Raw genomic sequence first — 6029 nt, forward strand, 5'->3', positions numbered from 1 at the left:
GGCAGCTCCCCGTTTTGCTAAGTATTCAAAGCTACTTCTGAATTCGTGACTTTCCTTCATCCGTGCAAGAAGCTGAGCCAAAGCCCCAGACCTAAGCACCTGCAAGCTGTGGAGAAGTTTGTCTCCAGAGCTGAACTTTGGAGCCTGGAGCCATATCTGAAAGTGTTGAATGAATGTAGATGTGGTCTGAATTATTAACTCACAACTTAAAGGAGAAGGCCTGGTTGGCAGGACAAACAATTAAAAGCTATACTTCATAAAACTATGCTGCAAACGGCAACGGAATTGGCAATTTCTGCTCTGCAGGCTGTAGAGTCCTCTCAGGAAAGATGCCAGATGCACTTTTCTTTATCCAGCTCAATGAATTGAATGAAACCAATTGCAAATAATCCACAGTTCTTGGGAATTATCTCCTATACCTTGATAATGGGGTGTGAAATTGTTTTTCTCTTTGACTATTGAAATCACTCACAGAATCACAGAGTGGTTGAGTTTGGAAGGGACCTCTGGAAATCATCTAGTCCAATCCCCTCTAGTCCAGACTCTGGACAGCCTGTTCCAGTGCTCTGTCACACTCACAATGAAGTGTTTTCTCATGTTCAGCCAGAACTTCCCATGTTTCAGCTTGTGCCCCATGCCTCTTGTCCAGTCACTGGGTACCACTGAAAAGAGCCTTACCTTCTTCCTTTTTGTTTTCCTTCTTTCAAGTTTTCCTGTGAAGTCCTTGAGTGTCTGGAAGGACAGATGCCTGCTGAATTTTTGCTCTCACTTATCTTCACTACCATACTTCATCCATGTTGTGTTTTGTTTTTTTTTTTTTTTTGAAAGTAGAACAAAACCATTTAAATGCAAGAAAATCTCGAAGGACTATTATATAATTCCTTCCCCCTTTTCAAGCAACCATCTCAAGCAGAAGACTTTGGGTTTTTTACGTAAGAACACTGTGAGGTATCTCTCTTAAATCTCAGGGTCAGGGCCCTGGGACATCCATCGTGGTGGCTCCCCCAGCAGCAGCAGAGCAGGAGAAAATCACCCCATATTACCTACCAACTCAAGGGCAACCACAAGTCAGCACTAGGTCTGGCATTGCCAGAGAGCTGAGCTGTTGGTCATCAAAACAGAGATTCTTCAAAATAAATTTGATACGAGAGGCCAGAAAGCTTTGTCACCACTAATGTCACCCTAACCTACAGCAGAGGGCCTGGAGAGTAGCCAGGTACTTCTCGTGGGGGCCCTGGACTTCACGAGGAAGGATGGAAAAAGGTGCCCAGTGGAGGCTACCCGCAATGGAGGAATGGTTTCCTGAAGCACAAGGGCTGGTTGGCAGCAATGTGCTCTGGAGGGAGCTGGGCTGAGATCTCTTTTATGGCAGAAAATGCTCTTCTGTCAACAAGATTCAAGATTTTTTTCTTGTGAAAATGTACTGTTTTGACCAAAATTTAGTTATTTTGTCAGATTTGAAAGAGACCTCACAAAAGCCCAGTTGATGCACTCAGAGGAACAGATGAGAGCAGGGAGTGGGCACATTTCTAATGGGCTGGAATAAATCTGAGGTAAAACGGTCAAGCTAATTGCAGGTTTCCCCTGCAAAATCAATATTGCTTTTTGGCTCTCCTCTCTCCCCAGATGCTTTCTCCCTCTAAGGTTATCACAGGTTGGTGGCAGCAGGGCCACCTGGGGAACGGCCACCTGGGGTACACCAGGCCCTGGAGTAGGTGCCACTGCTGAAGTTCATCTGCACAGAGGTTAGAAGTTGCTGTTCTTGAATTTTCCTTTTGGCCTGGCTGATAAAATGCTTCAAGTAAATGGAGAGAGACCTTCGGGTGTCTGTGGCTCTCTGGAGCTTGTCTAGCTGCTAGGGAAACCAGTGACTTTGGAGAGGCAAAACATAGGCCAGGAAGGTCTTAGGCCAAATACCTCAAATTTCAACCACAAAGCCAATCAGCATGTGAAAAGCACCGCCCTGCTTATCAAAGAGCTGTCTTCCTAGTTGTCCATGGGTTCGTGCACGATGGCTGTTGAATAGCGAAAGGATCACACTGTCAGCAGCTGAGGGCAGGGCGACAGAGAGGCACTGGGCTCTCCCCAGCCCTTGTCCAGCAAAGCACTCGAGCATGTGCTCAAGCCCCGGTAGAGGCACAGGTCTCCAGAAATCATGGTTCAGGGCTTTATCAGACCAAACCCTGAACATCTCGGTGGCAGCTGAGTCCACCAAATCCCAGAGTCTTCCCAGTCATGCCTGTGGGATGTGGATAAGGTGAAATATGTGTGTCTTGGTAGCGGTAGCCTGAGAGTGATTAGCCCATAAAACATGCATATTTTGTATTTATGTAGGGTGCCAACACTGCCTGTTGCTCCCCTTGTTGCACCTTCATGAGCACTGTTGCGCTCGGGACTTTGTATGGCGGTTCCAAGCACCTCATATATCAGTCCAAGCCTCTTGGGAACTAATGTCTATATGTTGCACATTGCAAGGAAGGGTTTGCATGTACATTTTTGAGGGGGCAACACACTTGGAGAAATACAAGAATAAGTAAATGTTTTTCAGCAGCCATTCAAACTGATAATTTTATACCTAGTAATCTGAAAAAAGCTACACAGCATCTCTCCAGAAGGGTGGGAACAAGACTCAAGGAGCTTTTCTTGAAATCAAAACCCAGATTTTGATTTACAGCCTAATTATTACAGGATTGCCAACAAAAATACCAAACATTAGGATTTTTAGTCCCCTATTCAAATTGCTACATCAGTTTTCGCAAGCACTGAGTAACTAGAGGCTGCTCAGAGGGAACAAGCTGCCAGGTTGTCATACTTCTGAACAGCAGACCTTGAATAAGAGGCTTGAACATGGAATGGAAAGACTATGCTACGCCACTATGTTTGAAAATCTTGGGCAAATTTCCTTAACATTTCTGAAAGAAAAAAAAAAAAAGGCTACTGTGCTCATAAATTTCTTATAAGCTTTCTTTTCCCTCTAGGGACCAACTTAAAATCAACAAAATAACACCGGGCCTTACACAGACAGGAAATCTAGGTCTCTTACAGTGAAAAGCAAACAACCTGTCCTTCTTCTGCCCTGTCCTGATATCTAAATGTAAGTATATCCAGCTTTGAAATCCTGAATGAGTTATGCATAATGCCAGAACAAGAGTGCAAAGGCTTAAAACAGAAGTTGTCTTAAAGTGAGCACCAAATAGGATTTGATAAGTTATTCAAGTGTTTGCTACACACCAAAGCTTTTGATTTTTGAGTAGAAAAATATATGGTACACATACTTTGGTGATTATTCTCAACAGCATCTTCTTTCCTAGATTAAAAGAAAATCTACTCTTTCAGACACTCTTCATAATTTAATAGGAAATGACATGTAACTTTTTTTTTTTCTTAAAAAAAAAAAGAACCTTTTTAAAGTCTATTTTTACAGTCAGGAAAGATTAAGGATGGGTTTCATTAAAAAGGGATGACAAAAAACATTTTACCCTGAGAATATAGTGAACTATGCTGTTGATGTACTTTCAATATTCAAAATACATATGTACACGTGTCTGAATCCATGTGTATGCATATGTGAAGGCAAACAGCAGTAACATTCATTTGGAAATCCACGTTTAATGCAATGTTTAGTTTAGCTCAATAACGGGAAGAATATGTTAAACATCATTTGGAGCCCTAATGGAAAAGTTTCTGACAACTAGACATTAGCTCATAGTATCCACAGTCATCTTATGCTTATGACTATTGTTTGTTATCAAGTGTGACTTTTGGAAGAAAAAATGCATTATTGCTTAACAAGCTACATTGCAGTAGTGTCCTGCGCTCTGTTTTGGTTTCTAGATGGCTAATTAAAAGAATCCAAATGTTACAAATTAATCACGTAAATTCCTCAGACTTTCTCAACAGCTCTCTGGGAAGACGAGCGCCATGTTCAATCGTGCGCCTCTCTTTCAGAGAAATCCTGCAGAATTTGTCTGAAAGGGAACCAGCAGAGTCAATACAAGCACGACTCCACAAGTACACTGCTCCAGGCACCAGCCCTGGCAGACACCTTGCCTGGAGAGCTCACCGGGCTTCTCTGGGCACTGGGGCGGACTTGCCCAAGGCTCGATGCTCAGTGGCTGCCAGCTGTGGGAGCTGGCCCTGAGACCCAGTCCCCTGGAGTCTGTCCCTAGACAGGGTGCTATCCCGGGGTAACACAAAAATAAAGGAAAAAAGGAGAAAAAAATAAAAAGAAGAAACCGTATAGCCCAAGGCCCCAGCCCACAAAACGTTAATAGAGTATAAAATGCATTCCTGCTGGTATTTAAGTTCTCCCAGAGCATCTATAAGAAAGTTTTAGAGCCCAATCCCCCTAGCAATAAAACATACATCCAAGAACGGCAGTGGATTTTGATAACTTGGCTGTGAAGGTTATATAGCAGCTGATTAACACATTCTGTGAGAGCACTGATATTTTTATTAGTAATTTCTTCAAACATTTTGAGAGAGATTTTCCAGTGTTATACAATAATATAGATCACTTCAACAAACCTCAGAGTCCTTCACCTACAGCAGGTGAAATAGGAATACAGACCATTAAACATATATGCCAGACAGTAAAAAGCAACAGCTAGGCTAGACAGTGCAAACTAGCACTTGCTATTTTTCATGCATGGCAAAATTGCATTGAGAAAAACAAACACTGTACTCAACAATAGAGAGATATCAAAGCACAGAGAAATAAGAAGAAAGGAAAAAAAAAAGCCTAAGAAATCGTTGAGAGTTCTGGAAAATGTTATTATTTCCTTTTTTTTCTCTTTTCGTTTTAATCTATTCCAGTGAATAGAGAATAATTTCAGCAAAACATTCAGATCTGGATAGAAATATCCCTCAAATTAAAGGGAAACAAAGCCCAATATCTGTAGCAAAAATACAGAAAATTTTTAGACTTGAGCATCAACTGGCAATTAGACTTGAAAGGCATTTGGGTCCAATAGAAGTCCTGAGCTCCTACCAAAATCAACAGTCTAATTGTCTCAGCTGAAACTGGGGCTTAGTTTTTGGGTTTCCTGTAACTAAATCTTGCCACAAACAGCTCTGCGAAGTTTTTCCTCCAATAAAATAAAATACAGCGAAATTAAGATAAATACAAGAGACAATGAAGATGAGTGTGTAGTTCACGATGTAAGGAAGGGAGCAGATGTTAGAGAAAACTCGTGAAGATATCAAAATAGTGTTCGTCAGTTCTAAATGGATGATATGACAGCTCTTTAAAAATAAACAATCAAACATCTGAAAGTAATTGCTAGACTAAGGGATTTAAGTTTATTTTATTTAAGCAATATGGTATTTTAAAAATGTACTCGGATTGTCTAGCTTGCTTCAGATTGCTTTGGTTTTCTACACAGTGTCATGGTAGTCACTACCCACCCAAATGTGGTATTTGAATAATATTTTTAAATTGAAAAAAGACAATTGAAATGAACAAAGCAAAACTATTCAGAAAGGTTACCAGAATGAGTAGTTTAGTTTAACTTCAGACACTTCATAATCTGATCAGGGAGAAGAACGAGGAAACCTATTGTGCCGAATTCATAGGCAATGAGTCAGATGATCAAGTTATTTAATTTTATGTGGTCCTAGTGATTTTCCCTCAAAATCAAAGGCAAATCTAGGTGACTGAAAGTAAGGTGACTGAAAGTAACATTTCAGTTTGTATAGGCTGATATTCTTTGTCTATCCTTTATTCCGTGGCCCTTTATGCTTCTCCGTGTTTAAACCCCATGAACACAGTCTTCTCAGTCCCCAGTTTCCTCCTCATTTTCCTGTGCCCTATGTCCCTCCATTCAATCCCTGTTTATCTATAATACGGATTAGTTTGCTAGTCTTCCTTTTCCCTGTCTGAATTGGGGAGTTGGAAGCCCTAGACGATTTTTAGTGGAATTTAAACCTCATATTACTCATGTGTTTATAGAAATGTTATCTTACATTTCCAGGTCCATTGATTTTTCAAAAGAAATCAGTGGACGAACTCCTTTAGTCTCTTGAAAAGC

General features: G+C 41.0%; 2 protein-coding genes across 7 annotated transcripts in view; one reads left to right on the forward strand and one right to left on the reverse strand.

Annotated features, from left to right (window-relative positions):
• LOC310892524 (uncharacterized protein) overlaps positions 1-6029 on the reverse strand; it is a 101228-nt gene that overhangs the window by 73331 nt on the left and 21868 nt on the right. The gene's annotated exons all lie outside the window — the stretch shown is intronic.
• COL8A1 (collagen type VIII alpha 1 chain) overlaps positions 1-6029 on the forward strand; it is a 91010-nt gene that overhangs the window by 54648 nt on the left and 30333 nt on the right. Inside the window, exon 3 of one of the 2 annotated variants that reach the window (XM_083820333.1) lies at positions 2979-3094. The exons of the other annotated variant lie outside the window; for it this stretch is intronic. The gene's annotated coding sequence lies outside the window, so the exon portion shown is untranslated. The remainder of the gene's footprint in view (positions 1-2978; positions 3095-6029) is intronic. 2 annotated transcript variants of the gene reach the window in all.

Source organism: Anser anser (genome assembly GCF_964211835.1).
Source record: "Anser anser genome assembly, chromosome: 1".
Lineage (NCBI taxonomy): Eukaryota > Metazoa > Chordata > Aves > Anseriformes > Anatidae > Anser > Anser anser.